Source organism: Mytilus edulis, chromosome 4 (assembly GCF_963676685.1).
Source record: "Mytilus edulis chromosome 4, xbMytEdul2.2, whole genome shotgun sequence".
In the NCBI taxonomy this organism is placed as follows: domain Eukaryota; kingdom Metazoa; phylum Mollusca; class Bivalvia; order Mytilida; family Mytilidae; genus Mytilus; species Mytilus edulis.
The window spans coordinates 43,629,026-43,644,455 of record NC_092347.1 but is presented as its reverse complement, the minus strand read 5'-3'; positions in this window follow the sequence as shown (position 1 = coordinate 43,644,455).

The window sequence follows — 15,430 nt, the reverse complement described above, 5'->3', positions numbered from 1 at the left end:
ACATGTATACTGTATGATAACCAGAATAAGGAGATGTGGTATGAATTTCAATAAGACAACCATCAACCGTAAACCAAGACGGGGATCTCCATGGATGAAAATTGAACGATGGAGGAACTTCAAGTGAAGTGATGTAATTGTTAGTAACTGTAAATCCTTCAACAATGAGCAAAATCAGTTCCCCATAAGTGTGATAATGAAAAATCTATAACAGGCCTAGCTATATTGGATAATGTAACACGATGTAAACAAGTTCAGATGAGAAACCCAAGTTGGATTTTTATACCATGTATACAAAAGCAACATTGATACGTCAGTGATGACAAATATATTGTGGTTAATCAAAGACTTGTACTATAATAGTTGATCATCTGCCCTTATTCATGTTTTTCTACAAATCAATTCTATCTGCTTTTGAATAAATGCCTTCTAAATATATATCCCAAGATGTTAAGCAACATTTTCTCATTGTTTTCCATAAACACAATAAGCATTACAAAGTCATAAATGTATAACGCACTAAACCATTATAGGTCAATGTATGGCCTTGGGCGCGGATCCTGGGGGGGGGGGGGGGCTTCTGGGGGGTTTGAACCCCCCTTTTTTTGGACGACCAAGGCATTTGAATGGGTATATGTAGTTGGAACCCCCCTTTGTCCTGGGTTAGTAACAACCCCTTTTTAAAATGGCTGGATCCGCTCCTTGGCCTTCAACATGGAGCCTCGGCTCACACCGAACAAAAAAATATAAAGGGACCCAAAATATTGTCTGTACATAATTATCTATCTATCTATCTAGTAACATTGTTAGTTTTCTTTACTGATTGAATATGTCATTATTGTACAAGCATTTATGGGATTAAATAATTTGAATTTGAACAATTGAAATGGGAAAATATTTTGGATAAACGTTAGTACATCTGATCAACTGAAACCACATAAGAGAATCCGATGTCAGTCTTTAGAATTAATAAGACCGGAGTCTAAAGAATACATCAAGTTCTAAAAAGTGATGTGAAAAAAATAAAAGAATTAAGATTTGATTTCCCTGTCTTAAACAATGCGAGTTTTCATGTTTTGAACATTTGAACTTTCACTGGCGCTAGTTATTTTGTCGGGTCTTGAACAGTACGTCCATCTACTAGTATTTACATATGTATGGTAAATTCTTTGCGAAAAATCCGGTGAAAATATGAATTATTCTCGCGAGAGATAATATATTTTCACCTCAATCATGAATGCTGACGTGCTATCTACCTGTATCATGTGTATCAATTACAATTGAACTTCAAATAGACCATTCCGTACGATGTACAATACAAAGTCGAGTTTATAATATTGAACTATTCAAAAATAAAATACGGTAAAATAAAATAAATTAAATTCAGATAGATTTAAGATTTGTTTTCAATAGCTGCAAAAGAGGTGTTAAATGTCTGATTTTTTTTACATGTATAGAAATCAAAATGATTATACGGCAATATTTATAATTTTACAAGAAAAAAATGTAGCCCCCCCAAAATTAGTGTGTGAAATAAGCCCTCAAGAAAATATAAAGCAGTTTTATATGGGGATAAGTTTGACAAGTGTGTGTATTAGGAGTTCCCCGCTAGGTTTAGAGTATATCATGTATATTCAGCGTTATTATGAAGTGATGTGATTCGTAAAACTACGGGTATTGAAAACAACCGTGTATGCATGAATGATTTTACACCTAACTAATTTAATAAAAAAATAATTAAATTGTTATTTAGATGATATAAAAATTGTCAACTTTTAATTCAGTTATAAAGATACATTTGGTAACAAATATATTGGGTAACGTTTTTCGATTTTTCTGTTAGTAGTTATCTTTTATCTAGTGAAATTGCAGGTATCTAGTGCTGGTTCCGATTTTATTGGTTCGAAGAGATAAGGGCGAGGAAGTGTTAAAAAATTATATAAATTCAGCACATTCACTAAATAACCGAGGAATACAAAAATGTGTTCAGCGGCAAATATTTCAAAATACTTTTTTTTTTTAAATCAATATCTATCTAAAATTAATGTATTACATTGGAGTGATAGTTGTTTCTCTTTGTCACAACCTTATATTTCACACAGTAAATTTTTTTTACAAATAATTGAACCTATATCCCTGACTGTTAGACAGTTTGTATCCGTGACTTTTAAGTGTACATGAAGATCAATGTTTGGAAGTTGCTACGCTTATAAATTAGCTATGCCTATACAATGGTTGTAGCTATCATATTTTAACTGTTACAACTTTTTCTGCGTTTAAAAATGTTTAAACAGTTTATTTATGACTGTTTCAACGTTTTCCGTGTTGGTACAGTAATTAAATGACTGTTACAACTTTCAAATGGTTGCATCAGTTTTATTACGACTGTGACAACCCTTTAGGCGTTTAATCAGTTTATTTATGACTGTTGCAACGTTTTTCGAGTTGGGACAGTTGTAAATCAACTGTTACAACTTTGAAATAGTTGTATCAGTCCTTTGATAACTGTGACAGTCATTTCTTGCGTTGTTACAGTCGATTTATGTTGTAGACAAACACTTTTAAAGTTGGGACAGTTACAAAAAAACTGCAGCAGTGAAATTTAACAACTGTTACAACTTTAACAAGCATTATCAGTCTTAGAACGACTGTTACTGGTATGGACAGACGTTTTTTCGTCCAGTAGTGATAATAACTTAAATACATAATCACATACATTGTATTTTAGGAAATTCCATCGGTATAATTTTATGTACAATTTTCAGAATCAAATTTGGAAATTTTCGTAAATTCTGAAGTTAAGCTTTGTTGACTTAAATTGCCTATCAGGTATGCTGTCAGATATTCGTTTTACCTACATATTTACAAATGTTGAATTTATTTTGTCTATGTACTCACCTAAATATGATGCTATATATTTTGATTAGTTAGTTCTGATCACATCGAATTTGAAAACATATGACTGCCAGAAAGAGTGTTAGGGGAAAGAAATGTGACACCTTTGGCCATCTGTCGACCGGCATTAAACCCTTATTAAGGATAGACATGCATTTGGCTGTATTTGATTCCTGAATAAGCAACCACGCCCGGTCAAATCGGGAAGCTTAATCTGATGTATCGTATAAGTAGAAGTAGAGTGCAAATCGCTCTGTACTTTTACGAAATGTTGTATCAATATTTCGAAGAATTCGTAGATGGCATATTGCAAGGAATAATTGCTGCTCCTGTACATATCCCGCTTTTTTCCAAGATTTTGTGCTTTACTGAAGTTGTAATAGTGTGAATAAACATTTTTGTCTAATGGAAACTAGTCGTTATTTGCCTTAATATAGTCAATACAAAGTGATTTTTTTAAATATGTCTTCATGATACCATGCTACACGACTAATCGTATTTGTTTGGTCAATATCAATTACTAGCTTAGTCATTATTTCGAATTTTCTGCAAGTCGGAAAAGAACCAGTTTCACCTACACATCTCTGTTTCTGATCCAATGGTTCGACTCCACGTGGTTCCTCATTTACCTTTATCTGTTTATCTGAAGGGAATTTTTGATAATATCTCCAGGTTGAATATTGAAAACATGGCAAAGCCCTCTCAATCTTTACTGTCACAGTGGCGTCTAAATGTGATCTGGTTTGTAAGTTCTTTACATACTAAGGGTTTTTTTCTCGTTCAAAAAAAATAAGAGTTTTTTCTCGTTCATTCAAAGTTGATCTTAGATAATTTGGGCTATTTTAAGGTCCTTTATTGTCGTTTAGCTTCAACCTTTTCGGTTAACAATTTCTCATACAACACTGGCTTTAAAATATCCGGTTTCAGCTTTCTTTGTTAAGGGTAATCGAGAAAAAGAGCTTCGGACGCATGATAGTTAGAACGCAATCTAATTAAAATTAAATCTCCGCACTCGCTCATTTTTCCCACGAAGCGACCAAGTATAAAAAATTGAGCGAGTGCGGAGATTTAATTTTAATTAGATTGAGTTAGAACGTCTTGTTTTCGTGACTGTCTGGTTCTTCATTAGTTTTTTTGTTTGGTCAATATATCTTCTCATTTGTCTGTAGACATGTGCCTTTAAAGCTGAATAGTCCAGTTCAACTGATATAACAAAGCTGTAAAATATTTTCGTTTTGTTCTTCTCTCTGAATGTTTTGATGTTCTTAAATATTCAGTAATCAGTTAAATGAAAGTAAGATTTTTGACAAATAAACAACCCGCAGCTGTCATGTTTGCTTTTTTGTTGATATTTATCGCGAGCAGATAATTTTAGTTTTTAAAATATTTTAAAATGCCAAAAGAAGAAAAATTGTCATCTAATAGAAAGGGGTTGATTAACGATTGTTTGAAATTTTGATTTATTATCCGATCTTATCTTGCTGATGTGTTTTTTTTATACATTCATCATGTAACTTCTTGCCTCATGATATGTTCAAACGGTTGAGAAGTATAGACAACCCCTAAACTTATCATGAGTAATGACATTTACAAATACAAACATAAAACGGATCATCAATCACACTATTTACCAGTCATACGTAAGAAATCTCCTCAAACACAAAAGAAATAACCTCTAACACGCGCTAATTAAGTTGTTCGAACTAAATAACAAAGAAATTTGGCCTTTCCTGTTTCGTGATTCACTTAGTTTTAATTGTGAGAAAATAAGTTCTTACAAACATGTGCTGACAAATGAAAAAAAACATGGGTGCAAAAGGTATTATTGAGAGAACTGACTTTTTTATTTGATTATATGGATAGGTAAATTCAATCCGGGCATTAACCGAACAAAACTATAACAAAAAAAGGAAAAAAGACATGTTTCTAATGGATACTAATAAAAATAAGAACCGGATAGGAATTTATTTTTTATTAGTATTGGCTTTTGAATTCCTGTTTGATTAACAACATAGCACTTCTCTATCAATGTTAGCATTATCCTTCGAAGTCTTAATAAAACACTGGTATCAAAGAGATAAACGTAACTGGAATTACGACTATCCCAAAATGGCGACGGCAGATATAGGTAAAATCTTTACAGTCATTTTTCTCAAAAGTAACATGTTTTTGTCTATAGTTACTCAGCTGCAAGAGTTTTCTATACCATTACATCATATTTGAATCGTAACGGTGCACTGGAATTGTCTAAGCGCTTTGAAAATTGCCGTTAAAATGTTCGGGATGATAATCGTAACTTGGAAAAAAGATAATCGTAATTATGGTATTAAAAAACGAGAAGATAATCGTAACTGGGTGGTGTTTTATTGATATTGACACTAAAACGTATATCTGATAGCATATGATGAAATTATGGTGATGAATTAATCACGAAAACGATCCAACATCTTATGACATTTCTTTTTGTGCATATATTATTAATAGTTCTAATGAAAACAGCTACATACTAGTATATCATAAAATTGGAAGGATGATCAAGCTTTTGGAAATGGGGAAAACACGAACTATGTTAAAATACAGAACACTACAAGAACTAGACATACTTGATACAGAAATGAAAAGTATGCTACATACTTATGCATGGAAGTTATTGTAGATAAAAAATATTGAAGGTACGAAACAAGGAACATGTTTGTACTTGCATACTTGCCATATACTAAGTACTTTGTAACAAAAATTAGCCTTACCTAATTGTCATGCATTTTTCTGAAGCACAAAATATTTGTTTTATAATCTATAAAAATCTTTGTAATTAAACCAGTTCCGACTGTCATGATCTGTGCCTTCAACAACAAATGGAAGTTTTTAAGGACCTTGACTGGCTATACAGCCCTTGCACGGTCGGCATCTATATCTTCTGAGGTAATATATCAATATACATATATTAAATATATATTTTTGGGTTTTTTTTCAGTCCGTCAAATGCTTCGTATGATCTTATGCGCCATTTAGGTTAAGCTAATAAAAACAAAAAAACAAAAGTAATAATAAACAAAAGTAACAATAAGCAAAAGTAACAGTAAACAATAGTAACAATAAACTGGTTACTATTCTAGATCCTTCACAATCCACACTGTTTAAAGAAACGTCCTAAAATACATGGGTATTTGATCAAAACATTTGATTTTAATTTTTATTATATCAGTATAAAACAGAAAAAAAGTAAATCCACGGGGAAAAATATTAAAGGCTATTTTAACCGGAATTATACATTTCACTCCAAAATTAAACTATATGCATTTTTATTTTATATAAGAAAAGGGCGATATGAACACTCATAGCCACCGATAACAGTATTGACTGTTAAATCCGATAATGCAGTTATAAAGTTATTGAAGGAAACTTTTGTTCATTTCGCGCAGAATTTTAGTATAAACGTGATATCGGAGGCAAAACATATAGCATATTAAAATGTGGTATACGGGACTTTCATTTTGAGCAATAAATTGAAAGGATTGCACTTTTGGGATATGGGATATTGTTAATCCACCCTTTTCTGCCAAAAAAAAACCTTAAACGCGCACACAACATTGAAACTTTGAAGCAAACTAATATAGTCCCAAATGTGGACAGTGTGTAACTTAAAAATTTTTTTTACACTCCTTCCAAATTTATTTCTTCATGTTTTATGCCTCAAATAGCAAGAAGGGGGATAAAATTACACTGTGAAAATTTTGATTCATGAATTTTAAAGTAAAGTAGTTAAAGGTTAAAAATTAGCATTTCGGAAGCTGTCACAAGATTTTAAGACCCCCGTAACATTAAATTGTCCAAATTTTGAGTTTGAGCCGATGACGTTTTCTATAATTTTGATATAGTTTGACCCAAAAATAGTACAACACACTGTAAAAATATTATTGAGAAAGCATAGGTGGGATTGTTTTTATTTCCATTTGTTGTGTGTAAAAGAAATGCACTACGAAATAACTATGTACTCGGACCAATAACTGACTCGACAGCTGCTTAATTTTCCATATATATAACAGGTACATGTATATTTTAAAAGGTTATGCATATTGTTGTAAGTTGTAAACATGATAAATCGAGATATACAAGTAAATTTGTCCTAGATATTAACCTGTAAGTTTCTTCATTTATTCTTATTTTGCGTTAATGTCATCTTTTAACTGGACATTTGCAATTTAACACACAAAACACCATTGAAATGCTGAAATACACATTTATTATTTTTCAGTTACTATTATCCGATAAAGAAATTATGATTATTAAACAAGAAAAATGCCATAGTATAACGATTATCATCCCGAATTTTTCAACGGCAATTTGCAAAGAGCTTAGACAATTCCAGTGCACCGTTACGATTCAAGTATGATGTAATGGTATAGAAAAACCTTGTAGCTGAGTAACTATTGACAAAACCATGCTACATTTGAGAAAAATGACTGTAAAGATACCTATATCTGCCGTCGCCATATTGGGATAGTCGCTATTCCAGTTACGACTATCTCTTTAATACCAGAGATTCCAAGAACCTAATAACTCGCCAGAAAAATCAATGTCATTTGTATATTTACATTCACGTTTATTCCAATTGGTATTTTTTGCTAATTTAGTTGATCTCTTATGGAATAAATTGAAAGTTTTCACACATAAAATGCAAAGAGATGTGGGTAAACAGCAACCGACCAAAATCATAACCAAAAAAAAAAAAAAAAAAAAAGGAAAGGTTTTTATGGATGCTAATAAAAATAATAGCCTTTATTATAATGTAAATATTTCTAGTAGTATTCGTTTTAGATTTCTAAACCAAACGAATTGCTTCAAACACCAAAAAATTCTATACTGTTTAAGTTTAACTCAATCTCAAAAAATAATAACTTGTGCCAGGGTATTAATTTAAAATTGTTTGGATGCCATTATCAAAAGAAATACCAATTGACGAGTCTTGATTCAACAAGAAGAACCCAAGGACCTAATTGATATCCTCACATCTACATTATTTTTTAAATATATTTTCTTCTGTATTTCAATTGGAAATGTAGATTATTTTTGTTGCTTTCTAGTTACTTATATGTTTATAGCATTTAAGAAATATTCCAAAAATCCAGAAAGAGGTAAACATTAGCACTTCATACAAGGCGACAAATGAAGTTTGTTGGTTATGTTGATTTAATTGCAGGTCTGATCTTATTAATCAAATAAGATTTGCGTAATATTTTTAAAATTTATTTATACTATATTCATCTCATAAAAGATTTAGCAAAATTGCTGAGAAGTATAATAGATGATTGCCAAACTTTCTGAGAAATGGTGTTATTATATTATACACACATAAATAAAGGCGACAGTAGTATACCGATGTTCAAACATAAATCTGTTTTAATAACAACTTATGGATTGTTTTCTAGTCATGATACAGTACTGAAAACAAATGAATTCAAACGCAAAAGAATAACACCTAACACGAGCTAATGAAGTTGTTCAAACTAAACAATAGCTAAGTTTGGTCTTTCCTGATTGGTTGTTCACATAGTTTTCATTATCAAATAAATACTTACTGACAAATCAAGTCGAAACGTAAGCAATAATTAGAATCCGAGTAATAATCATTGACAGATTTATTTTTGTTACATTTTTTAGATTCATTTTGATTATATATGCAAACACTGAGATTTGGGTTAAAACTATTGAGATAGTAAAAAGTAAAATCACAAAAATACTGAACGCAGAGGAAAATTCAATTGGATAGTCCCTAATCACATGGCAAAATCAAATGACAAAACACATCAAACGAATGGACAACAACTGTCATATTCCTGACTTGGTACAGGCATTTTTAAATGTAGAAACTGGTGGATTGAACCTGAATCTAATTAATTAAATATACTTTCTCTGTTTAAAGTTATACATCATTATTCCATCTCATTTTTAAGAAATGACATTTTACAAATACAAATATAAAACAGCAAATAAATAACTTTTGATTACGGCTTATGAATTATTTACCAATCATACTTAAATAACTTAAAACTCAAAAGAAATATCCTCTAAAACGAGCTAATGAAGCTGTTCAAACTCAAACAACAAAGTCATTGGCCGAACCTGTTGGATGATTCACTAGGTTTTGATTGTTGAATAAATACATTGTACTTTTATTGACAAATCAAACAGAAAAGAGCAAGTAAAATGGGTTTTCAACACAGTGAGAAAATCCCTCACCCGAAGGCGGACTACTGCTCGTCCCTAAGAACAAAGGTGTTTTAGCTTAGTGTTATGAACGTCATACTTAATTTCAAAACATACAAACCAATTAAAATTAAATAAACAAATACAAGAAAAACAAAGGCCATAGGCTCCAGGACAGGTGCAAACAATTGAGGGTTAATTGTGTTTTGTAAGATTTCGCTACAAAAAAAAACGATCGGTTCAAACACAGAAAATTCAATACTGTTGTATTCGAACTAAAATATTTCTTATATCGGTTATAATTGTGATTAATTAAGGTTGGATGTTATCATTATTAGCAATACTAAGAGTCGTAATGAAACAAGTTGTGCTCAAAATCTAAAAGAGGGACGAAAGATACCAAAGGGACAGTCAAACTCAGAAATCTAAAATAAACTGACAACGCCATGGCTAAAAATGAAAAAGACAAACAGACAAACAATAGTACACATGAAACAACATAGAAAACTAAAGAATAAACAACACGAACCCCACCAAAAACTAGGGGTGATCTCAGGTTCTAGGAACCGGGGTGATCTTAAACCACACCTGACATATCTATGGCATTTTGATATTTATATGCACATGTATTACAGTCTGTTGTGTATGGTTATTTTTAAATCTTGTAGATAACTTTTGTTGATTTCTCTCTCGATTTTTCTCTTCATGTTTTATGGTATTCAAGAAAATATCTCAAAATGCAAAAGGGATAATAATTGGAATTTATTGCAAATAATGAATTGAAGATTGATAGTAATGTTGGCGATTTACTGTTTATATTATCATCAACTGTTCAAATTGTAATAATTAAAATGAACTTTAAATCGAAAAATGTTTTTGGAAAATGGTTGACAAGTATAAATGACCACTAAACTTACCCTGAGATATGACATTTTACAAAAACAAACATAGAAAACAGATCACCAATCACTTTTAATTACGGCTTATGAACTGTTTACCAGTCATACTTATATTGTAGTAAATAACCTCAAACACAAAAGAAATAACCTCTAACACGAGCTAATGAAGATGTTCAAATTCAGCAACACAGAAGTTTGGCCTTTCCTGTTTGATGATTCACTTAGTTTTTAGTATGAAAAATATATACGTTCTGACAAACAAGTGCTGACAAATCGAAAAGAAACGTTGAAACAATAATTATTTTGTAAAATATATTGAAAAGTTTACATATTTTTGGTTTAATTCTATATCCATATAATGAACTGTGAGTAAACACATTCAACCTAAACCGAAAAAACAAATCGACAAAAACAACAGAAGTTTATAATGGATACTTTAACAAAATAATGAACTTCATTATCAGATATTCATTTTTATAAGAATTCGCTTTTTTCTTTCAAACATTTCGCTGCAAAAAAAATAATTATATTAATTATGGTTTAAGTAAATTTCGAACTAAAATCTATCTTACATCGGTCATCGTTATCATCAATAAAAGTGTGGATGCTATCATCATAAGCAATAAAAATTGAGGAGTCTTGATGAAACAAAAGGTTTCTATAAATCATAAAAGCTCACCTGACAAAACTATGTCATTTTGATTTTTTTCAATTATTTTGAAATCTGTTTTATTATTTGTTGATCCTATATCTATAAGATCAATGATGATTTTTCATTCTTTCTACATATTTCATACAATTCAAAAACAAATAAAAAATATTCCAAAATGTGCAATAGTTGTTAAAAAAAAAAGGGTTATTCGTCATGTGGATTATTTGCAATGCTTTTCGTGATTGCGATTTTAGTTGTTTGCAGTTATGTTTTTTATTTCATCATGCAACTCCTTACTTTATCAACTGGTCAAGTTTGATTAATCAAAGAACTTTGCATAACCTGCTCTATTCAATATTCTAATCCATAACTACTTTACAAAATTGTTGAGAAGTTAAATGTAGATGACCCCTAAACTTTCTGAGAAATGATATTTTACGAAAACAAACAGAAAACGGATCATTAATCACTTTTAATTACGTCTTCAATATATATTATGTTCCTGTTATACATAAAAAATAACATCAAACACAAAAGAAATATACTCTAACACGAGATAATGAAGTTGTTAAAATTCAGCAACACAGAAGTTTGGCCTTTCCTGTTTGATGATTCACTTAGTTTTGATTGTGAGAACAAAATACACTCTGACAACCAAGTGCTGACAAATCAAAATTAACGTTGACGCATTAACTATCATTGACAGAAATTAAAAAAAACTAACATGTCCTACTTTTAGCATTCGAGCTAAACTAAATTAGTTATTTCAATAATATAGTGTCGTTCGCGTCAAAAAAAAACTTCATGACAATCAAAAAAATAAATGCTTAATTCTGCAACTTTATTGAGGTGTAAATGCGTTATTATTCGTTCAACTCTACTTTATAATTCCATTATTTCGCTTGTCCTCAACTTAAAACATTTTTTGTCAAGTCTCTTAAAAGACCAAATTGGATTTAAACATTAATTTACTATGGAATACTGATTTTTTAGACTTCATTTAAACTAAAGCCACTGCATGCAAAATTCTTCCATCTGTATACCTTGTAAAAAACTTTATAAATCCTGCATAAAAGCAATAATATAAACTTGTTTTACATGTTTCCCTACCATCTCCAAACCGTCCACTATTTTCGCAAATGGATTTTTTCGCCCTTTCACTGATGAGTCTTTTGTATACGAAATGCGCGTCTGGAGTAAAAACAAAATGTAATTCTGTTATCTATGATGAGTTTATTTACAACCACTGGGTCGATGACTCGATGCCACTGCTGGTGGAGTTTTAATTCTCCGAGGATATCACCAGCCCAGTAGCGTGCACTTCTGTGCTGACATCACACCAAGAAATTGCCTCCGTTGAAATTCTGCAAATATCTAATGCAAAGGGCAAATTACATGGATAATTGATACTTAACATTTATTTTAAGGCCGAAATCTAAGCGACACGTGCATAAACGTCATAAATTAATTTGTTGAATGGAATTAAATCTGTATCTACTAATGGGTGCCGTAGGAGGTCTTTCAGAATGTTTAGCAACGATTTCTTGGCATAGAATTATCAATTATATGGTCATATTTATAAACTAACTGTTTATAAAACTTTAAATTTTGAAGTCTTTACCTCAGGAATAGATTGCCTTAGCTTATTTGGCAAAACATTTAGGAGTTTTGGTTCTCAATGCTCTTCAACTACGTACTTTTTTTGCCTTTTTTATGGATTCGAGCGTCACTGATGAGTCTTTTGTAGACGAAACGGGCGTCTTGAGTAAATACGAAATGTAATCCTGGTATCTTTGGTAAATTTATTCACACCTTTTCCTGTTAAAAGTATTCATTTCCACCTAGAGACTTTGGGTGATTCATGAATGTTTGTTTTAATATATATATAATGAAATCATTTAAAAGTACCAACAAACAGGATAAGCAATGATCATTAGAAGATGTAGTTAGATTTATACAACTTCATTTGCGGAAGATCAAAGCTCGTTTGTTTCATATGATTTATTTTCGTTGTTTATTATATATGAATGATATAATGATGATCTATAATTTGTTGGTGGTATATTGTTATTTGTTGTGGTTGAGTTGAAGCAGTGTCTATTGCTAAAATATCTCAATGTTGAATCTGCCTTTACTTGAAGCTTTCAGCAATAAAACACTTTTACTGCCAATAAACGTTCTTAAATGTCTAAGATATTATGCACTTGAAAAAGGATGTATATATAATGTTTTCCAATCAATAAACATATTTGTGGTGGGGTTTGTGTTGTTTATTCTTAGTTTTCTATGTTGTGTCTTGTGTTTGTCTGTTTGTTTGTTTGTCTTTTCATTTTTAACCATGGCGTTGTAATTTAATTTTCGATCATTGAATTTGAGTGTATCTCTGGTATCTTTCGTCCGTCTTGTAATGTAGATTTCCCCCGTCTTTTAAAACAACATTTTAATTCTCACCTTCTCTGAAATTAATTCGATCAAAACTTCGATTTCTTCTCTTTACACATACTACATGAAATTGAAAACCCGAGATTTAACCCAGAATGCTGTTCTCCAGTAGAAGAGTTACACGCTACAAATTAATTGTGTAAGAAGATAAATAGGCATTTTTTGTTTAAAACGAACTAGATGATAAAAAATCCTTTACTAAAGAGCAATCAACCAGTTTGATTTAGTTTTTCATTGACTACATATTTGTAGAAATTGAAAGTCGAATTATGCGAAAGGTTATATGCATTCCTGTGGATACCAACTGTGCTCCTTACCGACGATTTCTTATTTTAATAGGAGTCGTATTTCCTACATATACTTGTGAAAACAAGAAGAGCAAAGAGTATAGATCATTTATTTTCACATACAAGTATAATGATGACGTGTCCTTCAATAAAAAATTTAAATTGTTTGATTTGTCTAATTAATATATCCTGTTAAACAATATATCAAAGAAGCCACATACCTAGCTTCTGTCTCTTGCTCGACAAATATCTAGAATAAACTCCAGAGTCATCTAAGTACTGGAGACTACAAGAAACGGGACGATTTAAATTATTATAATAAATTTCCATAACCATAGCAGCAATATACTTACTTCAGCCACGTTTGTAGTAACATTTTCAACTGATATATGATGCTATTCAAGAGCTTGCCACTGCCACTCAAACCTTGTTAAACGTCATCGGTGTCTGCGTGAAAAAAATGATGAGCCCGGGGATGGTTAAAGAATGTTTCGTTCCATTTCTTAAAAAAATCATCAGAAGATAGTCAATATTAAATACAGGAAAGTCTTGAATAATACATTCTATGTGATAAGCTTGTTTATCATTTTATTTGTTTTATTAGTTTCCTGTTGGTCTTTTTCGTCCAATTTTTGGCTCAGTGCGTTCCTAATATGAGGGGGCCTGAATTTCAATACGAGTCCATGAGGTTATTATAGTGCTGTGTATATTTTCAATAATCTTTTAATTTACTTAATTACATGCCCTCATGTTGAACCATATTGTAATATCAACTACAAAAATCATATTTTTTTATTTATATTTTTTGGAGTTCAAACTTAACACGAACGTTGAAGGGCTGATAATACCAAAAAAATTCATAAGGAACTGGTTTGTTTACAAATATAATTCCTAAAACAAAATGTAATTTGTGTGTATTGAGAGCATACCAAACCCTTTCAATATATTGATATTTTATTTTTTATCACTCGACATTCTCTAGGATGAAAGTTAAAAATCGTGTTTTTTGAGGAGTTTTTCATCAAGTGTTGAACATTTTGGCTTGAAAAAATATATTCTTAATGGAGAATAATTGCGGACGAACAGTTATTGTAATTACCATTTGTGCCTTACGATTTGAACATATATACTGAAGGTTAAAAACACAATTCCGCTTCAATCATTCTTTACGCAGGTAATAGACAACTCAATTAAATAAATAAGCTTTGATATTGAGTGTGAATGCGAAAACATGAGTGTTGGCTTGCTTCGCTGTTGATGGATTCAAAAGCTTTGATTAAGTGAAAACTAAATAAACTATGAATCAGATAGGGATTTTAATGTCATAATTACTGTTTTGTGGTTATCTGTACAGAAATGAATTGGAATTGCTTGTTGTAATATAGAAATAAACTGTCCAATGAGTACATGCAGTGCACTTTTTACTTTAATGTATGTCGGAAACAATTATATTTGATAAAAGAGAAAATGAGTGCGGTTAATAGGTTCTTTGTTCAGATTTGTCAGATTCATTGTTGGATACTACAGAACTATGCACTACATTGTTTCCATTATAACAAAGCATTACTAACCAAGGTTAGCCAGGGCATATGACTCCAGTTCTTTTTCCCCATTTATTACATAATTATATCCAACATTTTAATATTGCATTTATAGAGGTCAGTTGTAGTATGAACACGTCGAGCTAATCAATATCAATAAGTATCAGGAACTTTGCCTGTTAACTTTGTCTATCTTCGTCATTAAAGCTTTAGTCACGTTTCCGCCATTAAGCTGGTCGCACGTGCCAGATTACCTCCCTGTTGTCTCCCCTTGTTAATAAGATGGCTGCTGCTTAGACCATGAGATCATAATACTGTCATGATACCATCTCGTACTTGAACTCAGTAACTTTTGGTTGGTATGTTAAAGTGCAAATTCCATATAGTCATAATACACGTATTCACTTACTAGATGCTGTTCCTAAGACATCAGAGAGTCCATTTTCCGAGATTTAAAACAAAACACCTTCCTGTCGCCACTGTCTCATAACTGTTTACAAAACTTGT